General features: G+C 44.6%; 1 protein-coding gene across 3 annotated transcripts in view; it reads right to left on the reverse strand.

Moving 5' to 3' along the window:
• FAM135B (family with sequence similarity 135 member B) overlaps positions 1-23,078 on the reverse strand; it is a 354,279-nt gene that overhangs the window by 243,332 nt on the left and 87,869 nt on the right. The window contains exons 1-2 of one of the 3 annotated variants that reach the window (XM_025394244.1): positions 4,916-4,941; positions 4,332-4,335 (exon numbers count right to left, since the gene is read on the reverse strand). The exons of the other annotated variants lie outside the window; for them this stretch is intronic. The gene's annotated coding sequence lies outside the window, so the exon portion shown is untranslated. Of the gene's footprint in view, positions 1-4,331; positions 4,336-4,915; positions 4,942-23,078 lie in introns of those variants that run through there. 3 annotated transcript variants of the gene reach the window in all.

A 23,078-nucleotide genomic window follows, 5' to 3' on the forward strand; every position in this document is an offset into this window, starting at 1 on the left:
AGGATTTCTGCTTTGGGATTGAGCCTTGAGTAGACGTCCTCTATGCTTCCTGACAGTCTTGAGAGTCTATGAATATCACGCCATCTAATTTTAAGGTTCTGCATTCATTAATGGCCATAAATATTTCAAGAGCATTTCGTTTGCCGAACGGCAGTGGACCACACCCAATTCAAGTTGAATCACATGATGGCATCAGCAGGCTTAGTATCAGTGGTGAGTGGTGTCTCTGTAGTGAACCCTTTAAGGTCAGTAGCACTATATAGGTTTCTTTCTTCTTTTCTTTTCTTTCTTTCTTTCTTTTTTTGAGACAGTCTCGCTCTGCCACCCAGGTTGATACGTAGTGGTGCGGTCTTGGCTCACTGCAACCTCCGCCTCCTGGGTTTAAGCGATTCTCCTGCCTCAGCCTCCGAGCAGCTGGGATTACAGGTGCCTGCCACCACACCTGGCTAGTTTTTGTATTTCTAGTAGAGATGGGGTTTTGCCATGTTGGCCAGGCTGGTCTCAAACTCCTGGCCTCAGGTGATCTGCCCGCCTCAGCCTCCCAAAGTGCTGGGATTACAGATGTGAGCCACTATATAGGTTTTAGTACCTCACGCATCAAAGCATAGTGATCCAGTGGTCCCTACCACCACCTTGTCCACCCACTCCTTACACAGATACGACATTTGAGGCCCAGAAAAGGGAGTGCTTTGCCCATAATCACAGAACAAATGTCCTCAGGACCCCGTCTCCAGATTTGTAGCCCATTGATCTTTAAATTCTTGGTGGTCAAAGTTTTTACATCCATGATTTCATCTGATCATAGAAAGAACCCCAAGAGGTTGAAAAAAAAGTGACAACAAAATCTAACTTTAGATCTTCCTATAAGATTTAAAGTTCCGAGACACTGATGAATCTCAGTTATATCCACTTCCTTCCTCTTACCATGCAGATATGGGGAAATGGTTAACATCAGGGTCTCAGAACTTTAGATCTTACAGGAAGCTCAGAGATCACAGAGCTCAGGCCCTCATATTGGAGCAACAAAACACAGACACACACACACACACACAGAACATGTGTATTGTTTGGGGGCTGTTGCACAACCATCTGAGAGAAAAACCATGACCTGTGGCATCCGGGTCCTTAGAGTATGAGCTCTGCACGATTCTGCTAAACAGACCTAGTCCTCTTTCATGTGCAGCCCTGATGCATATTTAACCTGAGCATAATCTAAATTCTTAGCATGAAACAGGTGCTTCAAACTCTAGGCCTTTCTTCCCTCGCTATATCACCACCGCCCCAAACAAAGCCTCTCAAAATACTTTCATCGAAGTGCTCCATTACCTCTAAACATGGTTTTCTTATACCTTTGTTCAACCTATTATCTCCACCGGAGGGCCCACCTTGCACCTCTCTGCCTGACAAGCTCCCCATCCTTAAATGTCCAATCTAGCTTATCCAGAAAGCCCTCCCTGAACAGCCATGCCACCGCCCTCCCTAACACAAGCCCCCAACCTTGCCTTGTGCATGTCAAAATAGCCCTGAATAGGTGGTGCTCTGCAAGTATCTCTATTTTCAGGTTAGGCTGTGAGTGCCATAAAATGAAGGACAGCCATGGAGTCTAGCAAGAAACATGGTAGAGAACAGGTATGGAATAACATTTGTGGGACAAACAGGAGAAGGAATGAAAGACTAAACAAACATAAGAGAAAATGCACATATGAACGACTGAATAAGTTCATTACTCTTCTTTCTGATCAAAGTTTTTTTAGGCACTTGGAATCCGCTCCTACTTAGGACGTTAAGACTGATGGAATTATACCCATCTTATTTTGAATGCATCTTTGGGCTCCTTTTGTCCTCTGCGTATGTCCACTGAGGAAAGGAGGGAGGTGTGTACAATCCATCTTGCCTGAGAGCATCCCGCAGAGGAACCAGCGTCAGGGGAAGGATGCAGTAGCGGGTGGTGTCTCAACCACAGACGAGCCCTCTATTTATCCTTCCTGATGCCACAACATAAACAGGAGAGGAGGTGAATGCGAGATGCGAGGCTCCCACACATGAGTCAAGGTTGGCATTTCAGACACGCTATCTGTTTGTGCCCTGGTCACGATGGTTTGGGATCCAATTTTGTTTAGCATCTGTCATTAGCTTCACAAGTGCAGCCATGACTCAGCCCGCGTCACGGTGTTCCCACACTGACCACCCACAAGATGTGCAAGCCTCCATTCCCAACCTTCTCACGCACTCCAAGGCCTGCCCTCCTCCCAGCCAAAATGGAAAACCAAGTAGGGACAAGATATCAAGATACAGAGGACCTTAAGGATGGTCTTCAACAATGGTTTCTAAAATTTCTTGGGAGCCAGAGGAACCAGGGTAATCAGTCTTCCCTGTGCTCTGCTTAATATCAATCCTCCTGAGGGGCTCCTCTTTCTCCAGGGCTACAGCTACCTCCAGGGGTGTGGATCTAACTGGGAAGGCCTCTCTTGAGGGTTCAGTGGTCGGCTCATAGTCTCACAGGGATATGGAGGGTTTGGGATGAGTAAACCACAGCAGGATATGGAGAGGCAGCTCAGTGCACAGCAAAGGGCAAAGTTTGGCACAAAACTTTCATGGTCACTAGTCCTATTCTTTATTAATCCCTGCTTTTGTGTGGTGCCTTTATTTCTCAGTTTTCTCATCTGTGTATAGGGGCTCTGCACAGGATAATTATGAAAAACCAATGAATTTTATACACAAAGTGCATGGTGTGGCATCTGGCACCCAGAGAACACTCAGAGTAGCTGCTACTATTCTTAACATCCTATTGTGATGGCAATAGACACTCAATGAATTGCAATTTAGAAAAAAATAACCCTTTCATGCAGAGTTAGAAATACCTGACTCCCTCCCTTATAATGAATGAACAGGGTTAATTTCATATTGAAACTTTCCTTCAAAACCTGCCCTGCAGGTACAATCTTGCTGGCAAGAAGTTACCCCAGGATGATGGAGAGGAAACCTAGAGGACAGAAGATGGATGGAGAGGATGGAAACGGGAGTGATTGTATGCATAGATCTGGCCTAGACATATCCACTGGAAAAGGGGCCAGATCAAATCCCAGGCTCAACAAAGTTCATTCATTTGAATGACCGTAGAGTATCTCCATTATTCCCAACCTCAAAAGTGTCCCTTTCTGCACTGTCAACTACTTATCTACATGTCATGAGGTTGACGATCTCCTCCAGCTCCTTAGATGATTCCTGAGGTTCAGGCCCAGGAGCTCTGATGCCCAGAGGTACCCAGTGTCCTCACATTTTCTTGGACCTTCAACTGAGAGTCTTTAAAGCCAGACATGCTTTGGTTCAAATCCCAAATGCAATGTGTATTTCTGTGCAAACTGGAGGTCAGTAGCTTAATGTGGTCAGTTTTCCTTATCTGTAAAAACACACATGTCTAGCAGGGAAAGGTTAGAGATTAAGGAGACCTAAGTGCCATCTGGCACAGAGGAAATAGATGCATGATAGCTGATGCAGAGGTTGGTGGGGTACCAAGCATTCTGCTCTGTTTCTGTTTTCCCAGTTATTTCTATTCATAATTTATATAAAAAGGAGAATGGGAGTGTTAGAATAAAGGGGAGAGGAAATCACAGAGGCAAAACCTTAAACACCATGATACTGGATACTTCAATGCTTCTTTCATTTAATCTTCAAAACTCAACATGAGAAGTCATCAAAGAACATCGTTTTTTTGTGTGTGAGAGGCAATTGATGTTAAGGAAGGCAATCTCTGTGACTTAATCTCTGCATGATTCTTCTTGACATTCTGAATTTTTATTCTTAAAAGGCAATAGACACATTTGTTGGTTTGTTGCTTCCTCCTCCCCTGACCATTGCTATATAAACACCGCTCCAATCAAACTGGGTTCCTTATGTTTGACGAAGGAGACCACACCCATCCTCTGTCTTGGTTCCCATTCCCTTTGGTGCTCATTGTCCTGGCACCTGCTTCCTCCCTCTGAATCTTTTCCTAGCTACCCAGAGGTTCCCCTCATCTGTTAAGCCTTCCCATGCTCTAAGTTCATCCTGTTCTCCCCTGCTTTGGAATGTCCACCTTCATTGTCTATACAGCCAATGTGCCCTGCCTGGTCAGGATGCCTAAGGCACTATTCTAGGAGCTGTAGACACAGAAATGAGCCACATGGACACGATCTCAGCTCCCACACAGCTGGATGTCCAGTGCATAGCATAGCTGTCTGCACTGATACCATTCCACTCGCTGTATGCAGGATTAGCTTGACATCTGACTGTTGCAATGGGCCGGGCCAATCCAAAGTGACTGAACCCATCAAGGGTGTTATACACCTAACACCACTTCCTCCCCTTTAGTCTGGGAGGCTAGTGGTTGCCTAGTGGTAACCTAGGCCCCTATAGGTTCCATTTATTTATTTATTTACCCATTATTTATTTATTTACCCATTTTCTAAATAGATATATTAGGGGCCTATTATGTGCCTGGCATCCAGAGTACAGCCTGGGGATTTGTGCAGAGAGGAAGAGTTGCAATGACCAGACTCCAGTGACTCAGGAACCCAGACTGTCAGAGGCTCTACTGCAATAGGTCACAGGCTGTGATGGGGGCAAGACTACCTGCTCCCAAGCATAGCAGAGACATTGGGTTTTCTGCCAAGTAAATTGAGAGAGAGAGAGAGAGAGTGTGTGTGTGTGTGTGTGTACATGTGTGTGAGTATGTGTGTGTGTATAGATGAGTGGTTTAGAGAAGGGAGAGATGGAGCCATGGAAGGAACCAGAGGCTTTAGAAAGCCCTGACGTTTTTAGTTCTGAAATCTGTTTAGGGGCTAGCAATGGGTCACCACCTGACTCCAAGTCTCACCGCCTGGAGGACACAAGCCCCCACACTGCATCTCTGCTTGTCTTCTTCCCCTCCCTCCACAATCCCTTCTTCACTCAGCAGCAGAGGGGATGGGAGACCTTTCTTAGAAGTACCTCCAATCATGTCACCCTGCAGCGACCTCTCATCCCCTCAGTTAATGAGCTTCATGCCCTCACATCGGCCAACACAGTCTGATATAACCTGCTTCCCAGCTCTGCTGTAGATGACCCCCTTCCCCTAAGATGCCCCAGCAAACAACCCTCCTTACTGCTCCTCACTCCATTTCCCCCAGCTCAGATATGCCTGAGGTTTTTGGCCTGGACTATCCACTTGCCTCAAAGGGCCTTTCTGACAACTACTCAGAGCTGCTCCTCAATTTTCCCCACTGATCTCTGCTCCAAGGCCATTTCCTCAAGTAGCCTCTTCTCTCTTCTCAGTTGTTCTCCAGCATATCACTGTTTTATGGTATTTAGAGTATCAACCACTCCATGGAATTATCTACTTGATTTCCAAATCCTCTCTCAGAATATCACCTCCAGGAAAGCCGCCCGTCATTTGTCCATGGCATGCTATAATCCCAGGGGACAGCACAGGGCTCAACCCTGACACAGCACCCCATAAATATTTGCCAATTGAACTAAAGGTAAACATTGAGCCCAGTCTTGAAGAAATTACAGGATTTAGGAGTTGAACGTTGAGAAAGGACATATTTAAAGCAAAAGGGGCCTGGAGAGGTGGCTCATGCCTGTAATCCCAGCACTTTGGGAGGCTGAGACGGGTGGATTGCTTGAGGTCAGAAGTTCTAGACCAGCCTTGCCAACATGGTGAAACCCTGTGTCTACTAAAAAAATACAAAAATTAGCCAGCCGTGGTGGTGGGTGCCTGTAATTTCAGCTACTCCGGAGGTTGAGGCAGGAGAATCACTTGAACCCAGGAGGCAGAGGTTGTAGTGAGCTGAGACAGCACCAGTGCACACCAGTCTAGGTGACAGAGTGAGTTCAAAGAAACAAAAACAATAACAAAATAAAGCAAAAGGGACAAAGGACACACAGAAGGAAACAGGCCAGACTTTTAGAACAAATATGATACTGGGTACTTCAACATTTTTATTCATTTTATCTTCGAAACCCAACCTAGCCAGGCATGTTGCTCATGCCTGTAATTCCAGCCCTTTGGGAGCCTGAGGCAGGTGGATCACCTGAGGTCAGGAGTTTGACACCAGCCTGACATGGTGAAACCTCGACTCTACCAAAAATAAAAAATTAGCTGGGTGTGGTGGTGCATGCCTGTAATCTCAGCTACTCCGGAGGCTGAGGCAGGAGAATCACTTGAACCTGGGAGGTGGAGGTTGCAATTAGCTGAGATCATGCCATTGCACTCCAGCCTAGGCAACAAGAGCGAAACTCCATCTCAAAAAAAAAAAAAAAAAACCAACAAACAAACAACCAAACAATAACAACAACCTCACATATCATCATGAAAATGTCCATGTTTTTGTGGAAGAAAATTGATGCTGAAGGAGAGGAGACAGCCTCAGTTCCCTCAAGCCACCAGGTAATAAAGTGATAAAAGTATTGATGGTTCAGAAAAAACTGAGTTACGATGCCCCTAGCCAGTGAAAAGAAGGAGCTGATAAGCTCTTGGAAGACACGGGCCCAAGTTGTGCTCAAGCCTTGGAGGGCTGGAAGAAAAGAATGGAGGAAGAAGGAAGTCCCAACAGCATTAGGGATTCTAGGATTTGCCTTCAACTGTGGTATAGAATGAATTTGAAGTAGGACACTTTATACTGGCCTAGATATTAAACTTTATCAAATGACAATGCACAACCTATTTTTTGCCATGAATCAATCATGAACTTATGCTTTTTAATTTTTTAAAACTATCTTCCTTTATCAATATCTCAGCAAAGGCTGCTCAGACAACCATCTCCCTGGTCATGATGAGATCACTGCTTCATTCAATCATTGAGCAAATGTTAATATTAATGAAAGGCCAAGCATGTGTCAACAGCCAAACTCGGTATTAGGGAGACAGGAATGAACGAGATGGGAGTTCAAGACAGGGAAGTATGACAAGAGATAATGATCACACACTACAGTGAGTGCTCTATGGGGCCTATACAGAAAGCCTGCCACCAGATCATACAGGGGTCCTACCATCTCTTCATCTCTTGAAGGAATAGAGGGACATGGGGACTGCCCCCAGACCTAAGCCCTATAAAAGCTGAGTATCTGTGAAACTTATCTACCATTTAACCTGACATATGTATTCATATACAAAGTGTTATTTCATATTTGGAAATTAAGGAAAAATGGCAGTTCACTAAATGATGGTAATTAACATTATAGTTGCACAGACCAGCCAAGTACTATCGAGTTGACTGAGTAGGGAGAGAAGAGGTGAGAGCAGGCCAGACTTCTTAAGTCCTGGCTCTAAAGAGAAAACACCTGAATTGGGTTCAGGTCTCATAAGATTAGCACCTCCCTGCAGCCACCTGCAGCTACCTCCTTCCAGCACTACACACGCCTCCTAGTGCTGTGTGGATTTGAGATGACAGGGAGTCCACCCAGCAGAGATACAGAGAAAGAAGCAAATGTAGTTCAGATAAACCCACCTCTCCACCCAACCTTCCTCTCTTTTCTCCTTTTGCTCATTCACTCCAGACCAGCAGAAGGAAGATGACCTAACAAGCAATGAGTCCAGAACCTCACATTCTCCCATTGGACTTTGAGACCCAGCCTATCCTGAAAGTGCTGAGGGAGGGGACTCCTATTTCTTGGAGCTCCTGCTATGTGCCACACCCAGAGTAGGTTCTCCAAAGTCATAGTCCCACTTAATCACAGACACAGTGCTGTTACTACCCAGTTCCACAGAGGGGATTACTAAGGTTCATGGGTGGCATGGTGTACCCAGGTACCAGTGCCAGAGAGAATAATCACAGAATCATGAACCACTTACTCTCAAGTCCCAGTCCTCTCTCTCCCTATTCCTAAAATACCTTCACTAGTGGTCTCCCTGCCTCCTCCATCCTCTACTCAGAAGCTAGAGGGTCTATTAATATGAAAATCATATCATACAATTCTCTGGTTACAAACTCCCACTGGCTTCCTATCACCCTTTAAATAAAATTGAAGTTCTCCTAAGAAGATATGCAAATGGCCAACAAGTACATGAAAAGAGGCTCAACATCATTAGTCATGAGGGGAATGCAAATTAAAACCACAATGAGATATCCCGATTAAAAAATGGGCCGAGACCTTAACAAACCCCTCAACACAAAAAGACACACAGATGGCAAATAAGCATATGAAAAGATGTTCCACATCACACGTCACCAGGAAAATGCAAATGAAAACAACAATGAGACCCCACTACACGTCTATTAGAAGGGCCAAAATCCAGGAGACTAACAATATCAAATGCTGGCAAACATGTGGAGTAATAGAAACTCATTCACTGCTGGTGGGAATGCGAAAGGGTACAGCCACTTTGGAAGACATTTTGACAGTTTTGTACAAAACGAAACATACTCTTACCATAAGATCCAGTAATTGTGCTCCTCAGTATCTACCCAAAGCAGTTGAAAACATGTCTGTACAAAAACCTGCAAACAGATGTTTACAGCAGCTTATTCATAACTACCAAAACTCAGAAGAAACTCAAATATCCTTCAGTGGGAGAATGAATAATAAACCACTGTGTATCCTGACAATGGAGTATTATTCAACACTAAGAATAAATAAGCTATCAAGCCATGTCGAGGCATGGAGGCACCTTACATGCATATTACTGAGTGAAAAAAATGCCAATCTGAAAATGCTACATACCATATGATTTCAACTGTATGATGCTATAGAAGATGGAACGACCTAGACAGTAAGATGAGTGGTGGCCAAGGATTTAAGGAATAGGAAACAGTGAACGGGCAGAGGTCAGAGGATTTTCAGGGCAGTGAAAGTACTCAGTAAGGTATTACAATGGTTAGTATATTTCAACACTTCTGCTCAGATCCATATAATGTTAGTGTTCAACAACACTAGTGCATCCCAGTGTGAACTGTGGACTTTGGGTGATAATGATGTGTCAATGTAGGTCTATTTGTTATATATATACCCCCTCTGAGATATCTTAATAGAACGGTCATACATGTGTGGAGTCAGGGGGTAAATGGGAAATCTCTGTATCTTCCATTCTATTTTGATGTGAACCTAAAACTGCTCTAAAAAATAAAGTCTATTCACATATAACACACACACAATGAGATACCACTTCATAGCCACTAGGATGGCCATAATTTAAATGGAAAATAACAAGTGCTGACAAGAATGTAAAATCAGAGCCCTTGTACATTGTTGGTGGGAATATGGAATGATGCAACAGTCAATATGGAAATCAGTTTGATAGTACCTCGATGAATTAAACCTAGAATTACCACAGTTAAACCTACCACATGCCAGCAATTCCACCCCGGGCATGTATACACAAGAGAAGTGAAACCATTGTTCAAACAAAAACTTTTACACAAATAAATGTTTGTAGCAGCATTATTCACAATAGACAAGGGACAGAAATGAAGGAAATGGCCGTCAACTGATAAATGGATAAATCAAAATGTGGTATATTCGTGCAGTGGAATATTATTCAGCCATCAAAAGTGTGAAGTTTTAATACCTGCTGCAACACAGATGAGCCTTGCAAAATTATGCTAAGTGAAAGATGCCAAACACGAAAGGACAAACACTGTATGATTTCATTCATAATAGATACCCCAACCAAAACAAATCCATACAGGGAGCAGACAGGGGCTGGGGGAAAAGGGGGGAATGAGGAGTGACTGCTCATGAAAATAAGATATCCTTCTGAGATGATGAAATATTTTGAGACTACATAGTGGTGATAGTTGGACAACAGTGTGGATATGCTGAAAGCTACTGAATCGTTCACTTTAAAATGGATCCAACTGTGTTTGTGTTATGTGTGTTTTACCACCACAAAAGGAACCGAAATCAAGTCCTCCTCTCCTACCCTCTTCTGGAACTTCCCTTCCTGAACAAGTCAGCCCTAAAGTAGTTAGAGGGTCTAGGAAGTAGCAGGCAGAATAAGGATGCCCTATCGTACTTATCTGCTTTGCACATGTATATGTGCTTATGTATTTATGTTTAATGCATGCAAACACCCACTAGAAAGAAGCTTGTTTATCTTGTTCACCATTTGGGATTGCCAGACTTAGCATGACCAATAATGGAATATTTGGGGACACATTTGTACTCAAAAATCTTAAATATTTCTGTTTGTCTAAACTTCACATTTAACCGGGTGTCTGATATCGTCTGGCTATGTCCCCACCCAAATGTAGTTCCCATAACTCCTATGTGTTGTGGGAGGGACCCAGTGGGAGATAATTGAATCATGGGGGCAGTTTCCTCCATACTGTTCTCATGGTAGTGAATAAGTCCCAGGAGATCTGACGGTTTTATAAGGAGAAACCCCTTTTGCTTGGTTCTCATTCTCTCTTGTCTGCCGTCATGTAAGATGTGCCTTTTGCCTTCTGCCACGATTATGAGGCCTCCCCACCCACGTGGAACTGTGAGTCCATCACACCTCTTTTTCTTTATAAATTACCTAGTCTCAGGTATGTCTTTATAAGCAGCATGAAAAGGGACTAATACAGTGTCCCATGCTTTATCTTGTTGTCCTGTCACCATTTTATCTCCAGTGCAGAGTAGGTACAAGATAAATATTTATGGAAATTGAATGAATAAATAATTCCTCATTCAACACTGTTGTGTTCACTAATGAGGAATTCAGCCATTCACTAAATGAGTGCATGTCCATCAATCACTGATACTCTAATGTACAGAGAGCAAAAGCAGAAGGCAGAGGAAGGTGGGGATGCGGTCATCTCTAGACGGGCCTTTTCTATTTTGTCTCCTTCCACAGCACTCTATGGCAGTGTTTAAAGCAGAGCTGAGCTCTGGGGATAGCAAATTTGCAATTTAGAAGCTCTACCCTTCAGAAATGTGCGCTTTGGAGAAGATAGGAAACAACTGTTTACAGTACCATGACGCAACAGGTGCTACCCAGGGAAAGCAAAATTTCCAGGTACAAAGAGGATGAATCATTCAGGAAGTTACTTCCCAAGATGAAGAATGGGAGTATCCGGGACAGCAGCAGATCACTCCCAAACCCAAGAGTCACCCTGCTCACAAGTGCAGGGGCTACCCTCCCCGACTCCTTCCCTTCCTGACTCCTTCCCTCTCTGCACCCCTGGAATCCCTGTCTTCTCATTAAGGTTGAGCTCCTTGTTTCTGGTCCCAGATCAGAGAGACTCGTGAAATGCAGGGTGGCAGGCCCCTCTGCTGCTCACTCACTTATGCTGTCTTATTACCGGTGAGAGGCATTATTCCCATTTTACAGATGAGGATCCAGGGCTACAGAGCCCCCAGGACTGGCCTCTCCCCTGTCTGCCTCCAGCACCATCTCCCCTCAGTCCCAGCTCCCTCCTTCCACTCCATTCACCTCCCAGCTTCTCCAGCCACTTCTCTCATTCGCCACACTCACACAGATCTTCCTGGTTTCCAGAACAGTCAAGCCATTTCATAATGTGCACCTCCCTAGCAATGCACGGTTTTTGTGGCCTTGACCTAAGCTCTTCAATCCGCAAGTGCCTACTTCTCCCTCCAGATGAATTCTCAAGCCAGCTACCCTCTGAAGGCAGCAGGCTAGCTGGTGGGCCATCTACCCCTGCACCATCTAAGTTTGAGTCTAATCTTCTCTAAGTTATTCTTGTACTGTAATGATCACATAGACTAACATTTACTAAGCATTCCCTCCATATCAGGCCCTGTTCTAAGGTTTGTATATAATTAATTTAACCTTCCTAACAACTCCATACAGTAGGTATTATTATCATCATCCCCATTTTACAGACATGTTATGAGGCATAGACAGGTTAGGCAACTTGCCTGAAGGTCACACAGTTAAATCAGTAACAAAGCAGAATTGGAACCAAGGCAGCCTGGCAGTGATCTCTGGCTGCTTATCACCAGGCCATCTGGTCTCCAGGTAAGTAAACACTGCCTAGAAGAGGATGGGTCTCTCTCACCTCTTTGACCTGCCCTAGCACCTAGCTCATGAGGCGGCACAGGGCAGGGTAAGTCATAAGACTCAATATTAGTTTATTAATTGCATGGAGCCAAATAACATATGGAAACACCTGGCATGTTGAATGTCACACATTCAGATAAGGTCTGGAATGTAACCATCTCATTTGACTAAACATTTCCCTTTCCCATCTTTGAAACTGCCTTTGCAAACTGCTCTTGCATCTTCTGGCCCCAGGCCCAGGAGCCCCTCCCACCCAAATCTAGCTTCTACTCCCAACTTGCATGTATCTCTAGGCTTGCTTCAGGGAACTCTCCAGGTCGGAAGACTAAGTAGCACTTTGCTTCCTGTGAAGATAATAGCTAATTGGAGTAATTCACATTAAAGTGTGAAGGAAGCCAGCAGTTGCAAGGGAAAAGTGAGGGGAATACATTTTGAAGCAGGAGCCGAGTAAATCCTGTATTTGTTGCAGGTCCCCAAGACCCACAAAAGTCCCTTCTAGAGCTTGGATCACTGTGAATACTGCAGTCAACCTGTCCATCTCTCCCTACCGCCTCACCTTCTCCTTTAAGTCACAGAGTCTAGCTACTCTGTCGGGATTTTTCTAAGTCAAAATGAAAAAAGAACAATGTTTTAGAATTAGACCTGAGTTTAAATCTTCTCCACCCTTGAGCTTTGTGACCTTAGACAAGTAGCTTAGTGTCTTCTGAGCATCTAGGTACTCTTTCATTCTTTTTTCAACTGCACCAGGGGCATGGAATTACATTAGTCCAGCAGGGTCCTAGCAGGAACTGGGGACCAATACTCAGGGGCTTCTCTTCCTCCTGCCAGCCTCTCTATCCCTCTACTTCCACTCCAGCCTATGGGGAGGAATTAGAAACTACCTCCCAGGCTGTGTTCTGAGAATACTCCTTAACAGGTGTTGTATTAGTCCGTTTTCACGCTGTTGATAAAGACATACAAGAGACTAGGCAATTTACAATTAAAGAGGTTTAATTGGACTTAAAGTTCTGTGTGGCTGGGGAAGCCTCACAATCATGGTGGAAGGCGAGGAGGAGCAAGTCACATCTTACATGGATGGTGGCAGGCAAAGAGAGCTTGTGCAGAAAAACTCTGCCTTCTAAAGCCATCAGATCTCATGAGACTTACTATCACCAGAACAGCACGGGAAAGACCTGTCCCCGTGATTCAATTACCTCCCAATGGGTCCCTCCCACAACACGTGGGAATTATGGGTGTACAATTCAAGATGAGATTTGGTTAGGGACATAGAGCCAAACTATATCAGGTATTTCTTACCAACAGAGTCACTTAGTCAAAAAATTCTGGAATCACCAGATTTAAAGGGGTAATCTTTGCTCCTACAGGACTTCTCAGAAACATTAACATGCTGGCATTTATGTCAGTCTCCAAGGTGGGAGTGCACTCTAGGACACTGTTTTAGTAAAAAACAAAACAAAACAAAACAAAACAAAAAAACCAAAAAACAGATTTTTAACTGTATTCCATGTGCCATAAATGGTGCTAGGTCCTCTCTGTGCAGAGTGAACTTACTTCCTGCAGCTTAGCTTACAGGCTGGAGGAGGAGTGCAGACGCATGAACAGAAAAGCCCTTTTTGCCTGAAACAGTTATTGAGATGTCAATACTAATGCTGAATGGAAATATAACTGCAGTAGTCCCAGGCTGGAGCCTTCAGGAAGTTTACTTTCCTGCCCTCACTGAGCCCAAGCTTAGCACCCCCACTGTCCTCTGCTTCTTCACATGATCTCTGCATGTGTCTCTCCTAGACGCTGATGTCCTGGGCAGTGTGTGCCACATAACGCCTGTGGAAGGGATAGGTGGATAGACCAACAGTAAGACAGAACAAACATTCTGATCAAGGATTTATAACACCCATATCTGGAACCCAGGCCTTCCACAAGCACTCCATATGCCTAAGAGCCAGCCACAACCCCAGGCCTTGGTTTCTTCTTTTATCAAGTGGGGAGTTGGGGCAATTGGGAACCAAGCAGCTGGCATGCCTGAGCCAACAGGACACTTTGGTTCATGTGATGGGCTGGGGAATCTGCGCCTTGACTAAGAGGACAGCATGCCTGAGTCCCAAGGACTGTGGTCCTTCAGCAAAGTCGGGGGTGCCTGATCTATTTCTCAGAAGAAGACAGATCGCTAATTTCCTAGGGGACATGCCCTCCTATCAATGTTGAGAATGAATTCAGAAATGTTTCAAAACCTCTGGAGTCCACACAAAATCCATCTGCAGGGTGTGTTTGTCCCATGGGCCACCAGCTCCTGAGCCAGTATTTATTCAAGTTTCCATGTGCCAGGCACTGGGTCACGTGCTGTACTACATCATCTCCTTCCATCCCCCATTAATTCTGAGAGCAGTCACTCTTCTCCTCATTTGACTGATGAGAGCACAGACGTTCAGGGAGGCTAAGTCAGTTAGCCAGGAATAGAGAATAGAGTTAGAGCTGAGATTTACACCCAGGATGGTGAGATTAATTAATTATTCAGGCCTTGCCAATATACTCTACTGCCTGCTCTTGTGCAAACTCGAAGAGCACTTTAGACCAGTTATTCTATCTGTGGTGGTCTCATTTCACTGAGGAAGGTGACCTTGGTGATCTGACTTCTGTGAATGTCATAGATGTGTGGAGTCCCTCCCAGGTTCTGAATCCTCTGCATGAGTTCTCCCAACCCCACAGCAGGCCTGTGTGAGTTTGTGTTCCTACATTACTGAAGACACAGGTTCAGACTGACCATGATGTCCTGTGACCCACTGCTACTGGTGGAAGGAGACAGATCCCAGCTTAGGTCTAGGCAACTGAGCTGTCCATGCAAACAGCAGCACTCGAGTTAATTGCCAGCTGGGTACGTGTAAGGAAGCAGCAACTTCAGGAAACAGGATGATAGATTCAGGGGCCAAAGGGAGGGGAACACACAGTCATTTGAGGCAAATCATTTAATGGGCACGATTAGGTCACTTGTGTCCCTTCTCTTGACTGCCATGTTTCTCCTTGTTTCCATCCTTTTCCACTGCACCCTTTTTAACCCAGCCCCTGCTGGCCAGTGGGTCGCTGCCAATGCAGTGAGTTAATGCCTCTGCATTTCTCCATGCCTGTGAGAGAAACCAGCCCTGAATCCCAAGTGCTACTTATCTAATAAGACTGCAGTTACATTAATTATATTTAAATGTCTCCACTTATATAATAAATTTGCCTGCACAACCCTGTCATTATCTCTCCTCTGTAGCCCCTCCACAGTCTCTGGGTCCTCTGAGGAATTCCCAGCAGAACTGCCAGCCCCAAAATAGAAGGAGCCTGGCTGGGAGACGCCGCACCTGCTTGGTTACCGAGGTCTTCTCCTAGTTTGCATTGCAGATGTTCCCCACTCTGAGCCAGAGAGCTACAGAACCACAGGAGCTCTGGGGAAAAGGGAAAAGCTAAGACACCTGAGTCGGTATCCACTGTCGGCTACTTACCACCTGGGTGACCTTGGCGCTATCTCCTAACCTCTCTGAGCTACAGCCCTATTAGATTACAGATTTGCATCTGGGCAAAGATGGGATGAATTGAGTCTTTCTAGGTCCCCGGTGGGTCTCCTTGGGCACAAGTGTCCCATGCAAAATATTTATCAACCACATATTATGTGCCAAATAATATGCTTGGCCCTGGACATGCAAAGGTGAAAGAGGATTGCCGATCTCTATACTTTGCGGGGGCAGAAAGCAGAAAGACTCTAGACTCCTAAAGACCTTAGTTTTGACAACATCTCCACTACTTAACAAAGGTTGGACATTAGGCATATTGTTTAACTTCATGGTCTCTGTTTTAATTATCTGCAAAGTGAGAATAATAGCTACCTTCTTTATATGTCTGTGGTGATTAAAATAATCTGCAAAATCCCTTGCACAGTTTTTGTGTTATAGCACATGTTCCACAAATGGAAGAATTATTCAGCTGATATCTTACAAATAGGACTCTGGGTATCAGGGTTGTAACCTTCATCACCAGGCTTCCCTGGGGTGAACTTATGTCAAGTATTTTCCTGTTTATGTGCCTCAGTTTACCCATCTGTGCAACGAAAGCACATCTTTGCATCCTGGAAAGAGCTTGAGCTTTGGGGTGAGACCAGGACCAGAAGACCAGCGCTTCCCCTTACTGACTCTGTGGGCTTGGGGTACAGAATCTCTGAGGGCCCCACTAGCTGCAGTCTTCCCCACTGAAATGTAAGCCCTGTGCACACCCTTGACCGTGTCTGCATGGAGCAAAGCAGTGGCCAGTGTGGCAGGCTGCATAGGCATACAGAGTGCATAAAAGAAGGAAAAGGGATGCAGTGAGAACACTGACAGCCACTTCCCAGCTTTGCTGTAAAGCCCATATAAAACTCCATCAATACCTTCTTGATGACGTTCAGGCTCCACCTGATCCGCTGAATTCCAATGACTTGGGGCAAGAGTGGTGTGAAAAGGGGACAAGGCAGAGCAGGCTTACTCTGTCCTTCCTCCCAGCATCTGTGAGTGAATGCCTGATAAATACTCATCTATGGATGTGTTCAGTTATTGATCAAAACTTTACAGCAACTATGTGTATAACAACAATGATTAAACGTAAGGACATTGAAGCCCCTGGCAGGAAAGACATCTGGCCAACAGCACATGGAGAAGTGCCTAATAATTGGGATGCAGATCTTCCCTGAAGTCTTTTAACCTGTCCACTTTACCTCACTCAGGAAAACCTCATTCAGGGCTGCAGGGCCACTGACTCCACTAGCCCTGTCTCCCCACACACAGAGCAGCCTGTGGCTTTGCAAATAAGGAAGCCCATCTGGTTACCTTCCCCCAGACCTATCCCCAGATAGCACCTGCTTCTGCCTCGAAGGACACACATGCTTCTAATTGTATCCATAAGACGAATGTGGCTCATTCCATCACAGAACTAGAGAGTCCAAGGAAGCAAACTGAAATGTATAAAATCAGGGTTCCTTGACTAATTTGTCTAATACCACAGCTAGCATGATGGGAGCCAGGTGTGCATCCCTCAGGCTGTAAAGCAGTTAACCACCTAACCAGGTAGTGAGTCCCAGTCCTGAGCTGCCCAAGAACCGAATGAGCTGCTTTAGTAGATTCAGATATCACAAGCAACTGTGAGCCTACAGAAGGCTGGGTCCTGTGACAGATGAAATGTTTCACAGAAATCTGGAGCCAGATTCCAGGTTGCAAAACCACCCACAACAGAGATGAACCTTGAAAACATCATGCTAAGTGAAAGAAGTCAGCACAGAAGGTTCTATGTTGCATGACTTTATGTGTATGAAATGTCCAGGATGGGTAAGCCCAGGTCAATGGAGACTGACTGCTTAAGAGGTATGAGGTTTCCTTTTAGAGTGATAAAAATGTTTTAAAAGTACATAGAGGTGACGGTTATACAACATTGTGAATGTGTTAAATGCCAATACATTGTACACTTTAAATAGTTAACTTCCTATTATGTACATTTCTTCTCAGTTAAATTTCATCTCCAATATCATATGTGCTTGTAGTATGTTATGCACATATCCCACAGCTCAGTGAAAATAATTGCTGTTGACTCTAAAAATAATTAGCTATCGATATTATTAATTAGCTATATCATCTTATAACTTAGCTGTGACATCAAGGCTACCTGCCACTCCCTGGACTCCACATGCTGGCACAGATTCCACAGATTAAGCCTCTTTCTCCCATGGACAGAACTTCAGGAGTTTGAAGTCAGAGTTTCTGTCCCTAGAACATTTTCCTTTGGTGATGGCTCATGTTTGGGTCCTCCAGCCTTGGAGAACAAGGTGTCACCATCTCTTCCTTGCCTAGGGCAGCCCTGGTGTGCCTGGAAGGAAGGATTCATGTCCCTCTAGGAGTGGCCTGACCAGCCAGGTGGAGATTCCCTCTCTAGACACCACATCTGTTCTCACAGTGTCAGAAATTGCACCCCAGCTTCCAGCACCTTTGCACACCCTCAGCCAGGGCAGCAGGAGCTCTCCTGGACCTTCTGAATGTAAACTCCCTCTGGTCCCAGACAATATAGACACAGAGGGAGGCCATGGTCCTGCATCTTGGCTCTTCTGCTCAAAGGCTATGTGACCTTGGGGAAGCTGCTTCACGCCTTCTGTAAAATGGAAATGGCACCACCACCCAGCACCCATCAGAGCCCAGAAGAGTTATGGCACCATGCGTGGGACTCCCCAGCAAGGTGCCTGAGCCCCAGAGGGGCTCGTTCAGTCTGTGCAGGTAAAAAGACCAAGAGAAAAGAGGAGGCAGTGACTGGATTTTCAAGGGTATAAGAGTGTACCTGTAGCCAAAAGGATGCTGCTAAAAATAGCAGATATTCTATGGATGATTTCATATTAAAGCTGCTCAATTTACAAGTCAAAACCTTATTACCTTCCTTTCCCACCCCTGCAGGCCTCAGGGAACCAGGCACAGATGCACACAGTGCACAGAAGAGTAAGCCCTGGGCTTTAATCAAAATCAGTCACATTCATAGACCCCAGAGAGAAGGGTTTGGCTCATCAACCTGTAGACCCAACCCCTGGGTGTAGAATGACAGTTTGATTTGGAAAGAATGCAGACATTAGAAGCTGCATGGGGGAGGAAGTGGCACAGGGAGCAGAGAATGGAAAGGTTGAAGTGCATTCCTCCAAAGTGGGAGGCATTGACTAATTTTAAGGCAATGTCAAGGCAATGGTTTTAAGCCTATGATGAAAAGATGTTGAAATAGTCATTGAGATGTCAGTGGTCAGACCTTAACAAGAAGGTAGTGAGATACTTGGTCTTCATATATATTTACTCCTCACCCTTACCTGCCCATGCCCAGCCTCTATTTCTCCTAACACAGAATCTAGAAAATTATTTGACAAACTCTTGCTCAAAGGTTGACCAGGAGACGAATATAACCCTGTAATCAGGACTTGAATCCATGCCATTAGGATTCTAGAACAGAGCTCATTCTACCACAATATCTTGCTTATGCAAAATTAGCCTGTCTTCTCATTAATCAAACAATAACAGGAGTAAGAATAATAATACATATTTTTAAGACACCTGATTTAGGGCTCTCATAGCATTGCATCATTCTAATTAATCCATATGCCTTTTTTTTCCCTGGGACAGTCTCGGTTAATATCTAGTGTCCTAGCTGAATTAATAATAGCATCCGCATTAATTCTCAGAAGTGTCTGGCTTTGAACAATATATTATATGGTCATGATATCCACAGCAACCCTATAAGATGTGACTTATTGTTGCTTTCCATTTACAAATGAGGCGATCAGGGCTGAGACAGATTATTCCAGCTATTCAGCAGAACAGCATTCAAATCTAGTCAATCTAGAATAGAGAGTGAGCTCTAATCTCGCCACAACCATTTCCTACCAAAATAAGTGGTTTTTAGATAGTGTCCCTTAAACCCCAGGGCAGAAGAGAGGCATTTTTTAGGATTCACTGAAGGAACACAGGAAAACCACATAGGTGGGTCTTGGGGTTTTACCACCCCTGAGTATCAACAGACAAAGCCTTCTTTAGATTTTATAGATGGGGGGGAGCGGGGGCACGTTCTCTGCAAGAGTTCCCTTGGGAAAAAAAGCTAATATTTAGAAAAATGAACACAATGATTTTATTTCCATATCACCAGTTCCTAGAACAATGCTGAGCCCACTGGGTCTCCAGTTAATATTGAATAAGAGAATGAACAGCAATCCCTACCTAATAACTCCCCAGGCTGATGGACACTTTGAAAATGACTGACACAAGCTTTCTGGTGAAGAATCACATTCACGTCAGAATTCACAATCAAAATATTCATGTCAGACCCACCCAACCCCAGCATCAGAGGACATAATATGGAAATACAAGAAAAAGCCATCATTGCAGAAGGCATCCTTGAGCTTACCTGGCCTTGTAGGAAGAGCATACCCTTGGCAAGGTCAGAAGGAGGAGCCATGAATATATATCAGCATCCTCTGAAACTGTCTCGCTAACCAGTCCCCAGGCCCCCTGTAGAGTGTTTGGCACTGTATGAAGATTCAGTAAATTTCAGATGGGGGAATGGATGTTGGGGTGAATGAGATCCCTGAATCTCTCTGGAGCTCGGGCTTTAAGTGTGCTGGAAGCCCCCACAGCAAGGCTTGGCTGGGACTCTGCCTGAAATCTGCCAAGGGAGCCTGGCTAATGCTGAAGCCAGAGTCGCTCCTCAGATATTCCAGCTTGGAGTGGGGCAGGAGAAATTGAGTGTCCCAGGCCAGCAGATGCAAGGCAGATGATTCAGTCACTTACTGCAGCCCCTGTCCAGAATGCCCTGCTACCAAAGAGCCCTTCTGGAATAAGTGGAGAGCAGGATGCAGTGCCGTGGATCAACCAAGGGACCAGAGACTGGGTGACAGACTTGAAGTCTGGTCATTCCCATAGTCTAAGATCTCAGGATCTCTCCCAGTTTATCCCAGTCTCACCCTCCACCCACCACCATTAGAAGGATGTGGGAGGAAGGGAAGATGAGAGGAGGAGGACTGAAGAGATGAGTCAGTGAAAAGTAGGTCAGACTCCTACTCTCCTAGCAGAATCCCAAGTGTGGAAGGAGCTGCCTGATGAAAGCTGAGGAATCCCCTGTATTCCCTTAGCACATTGTTGCTCAGCCTTTGTTTAAACCCATCCAAGACAGGGAATGTGCTACCTTCCAAGGCTGCCAGGGCCGTTTCCTCCTTGAGCTACCCACTGCCTCACTCTACACATAGGGAAATGTCCCCTCCCTCTAATTTTAAACTACTCCAAAATCCATACTACAATAGGTCTGTGTTCCAAAACACCAAAATGTATAAAAAATAATGTCTCCAAATAAGGTTTGAAAACACTGCAAGACTATACGCAATTTATTGCCTACAGTTTGATGACTTTGCTGAAACTGAACCATCAACCATTTTAAGATCTCTGATAAGATTGCAAAGGACTATGCACTTAAGAAACAACTTAGAAATGCCCAAAATGTTTGGGATTCAAAAGGAGAGGCTTAGCAATCCTCTAATTGAGGATTTATTTACAAAATTATAAACTGAGGCAAGTTTTTATATAAAACATTAACTGGTATTATATCAAAAGAAGTTTCCATGCTCAACCAAGTTTGGGACACATTAGGTCAAATGTCTAGATTGCAGGCTTCTCAGAGCCTTTGATAAAATGACTCCCTCTATAATACTCTAAGCAGGACTAGTGCAGAATGTCTCCCTAGCTCCTTTAATTGTGGAATTATTATTTTGTAAGTTATCACCTGGACTAATAGTCTATGTTATACTCTTTGAAGAAAAGCTGATCTACCATCATTGCGACCTTAAAATCATTAAAACTTTCTGAGACTTGGTTGCTTTCTCTGCAATTTCTGTCTTACCAATGAAGACCAAGGTGGTGTAATTGTGGAAACTCTGAGCAGGCACACAGGAGGCACAGGGCACTCATGTCGCCTTTCTTTCCAAGTCAGTGACAGTCACGTGCTTGAAAGAAACCCATCTTTTACCAGCCCAGGCTGTGAGCCAAATGCTGGTCCCAGCAGCAATCTCATATCTATTTTTTTAGCCTTCAACAAATAAGAAAGAAAAATGGCCTTTTAACCTCAGCTGACATAGCAATGGGACCTGGAAAAGCAATGGATGAGAATCTTTCTGTTTAATGCAATATTTTCCTACAGAGATAACAACCAATTGCATTTCCTTTCTTAAAAGCCAGTGATGAATGTGACTGATGGGTAAGAAATACCACTCCTGGGTTATACATTTTAGGGTAAAGCTATGATACAAACTCACCCCATCATTTCTGAGAACCATCTGGCTTAAGTGGATCATCACAGAAAGTATCAGCATTCTGGGAACTCAGGCATGGTTTTCCTAGGTAAGCTCTGCTCTCCACAGGTATTTATTCTGCTCAGGGACCAGTCCGCTTACAGAGTTACCACTGTCTACTGTATGCCTGTCCCTGGTGTGTGTGTGGCGGGTGGGAGGTGGAGACAGAAAGAGACAGAGACAGAGAGCGAGAGTTGGTGCTGAAGCTCCATGGGCAATAGGGCTCTTATGCAGAGAAAACAAAGAGACGGAATGGCTGCAGGTCACCTCTGAATTCACTGGGGTCTTAGAAATCCGCAGACTCAGCAGTACCTGGAACACTGCCTTTTCAACAGACTCAATCCTTCCTTCCCTTGGGTGTGAAACACAAAGGGTATTTCTGGTATTGTATAAAGTCCTATGAAGTCAGGGCACTTAATGACAAGGGATTTCTCAGTTTTTCGTGGGAAATAGAATCTACATTCAAGAAGTTAACTGGGAAGAATGTTCATTTCTGATTCTGTGCTCAGCCCTTGATGTTTTTGACCCAGGTATGTAAGGACTGGATGGCTTCTGTTTACCACAGCTAACCTCAGGCAAAACCCACAATTCTGTTATGCCTGCACCCTCAAATAACCATTATAAACAACATAGCCAGAGACTCTTGGGCCAGACCTTGTATTCAGTGATTCCCCTACATTAACTCACCTCTACGCAGAGAAGTACGTGCTCCCTATTGAAGATGATAAAACCAAGATACAAAGAGAGTAATCACTTGGCCAAGGTCCAAAAGTAGGAAGAGACAGGACTGGAACTCACTGTGACATTCTGACTCCAGAACTGCTGTTCTCAGTCACTATACTATGCTACTAAGGTTCTCATCCCAGTGGAAAAGTGAATAATGCAAGTTAAATTAGAATTTGTGAGGAAATGAGTAGTATTGACTGAATGTTCAGGTTTTCCAAACAATTCATATGGTGAAGTCCTAACCCCCGATGGGATGGTTTTTGGAGGTGGAGTTTTGGGGGAGGCCATTTCGTCATGAAGGTGGAACCTCTCAAGAGAGATGAGTGACTTTACAAGAAGAAACATGAAAGAGATGATCTTTCTCTTTGCCATGTGAGGACACAGCAAAAAGATGGCCATCTGCAAACTGAAGCAGGCCCTTATCAAACAGCAAATCAGCTTGTACCTTGATGGTGGACGCCCCAGCCTCAGAACTGTGAGAAGTAAGTGTTTGCTGCTTAAGCTGTCCTGTCTATGGTATTTGTTATAGCAGCG

Source organism: Theropithecus gelada, chromosome 8 (genome assembly GCF_003255815.1).
Source record: "Theropithecus gelada isolate Dixy chromosome 8, Tgel_1.0, whole genome shotgun sequence".
Lineage (NCBI taxonomy): Eukaryota > Metazoa > Chordata > Mammalia > Primates > Cercopithecidae > Theropithecus > Theropithecus gelada.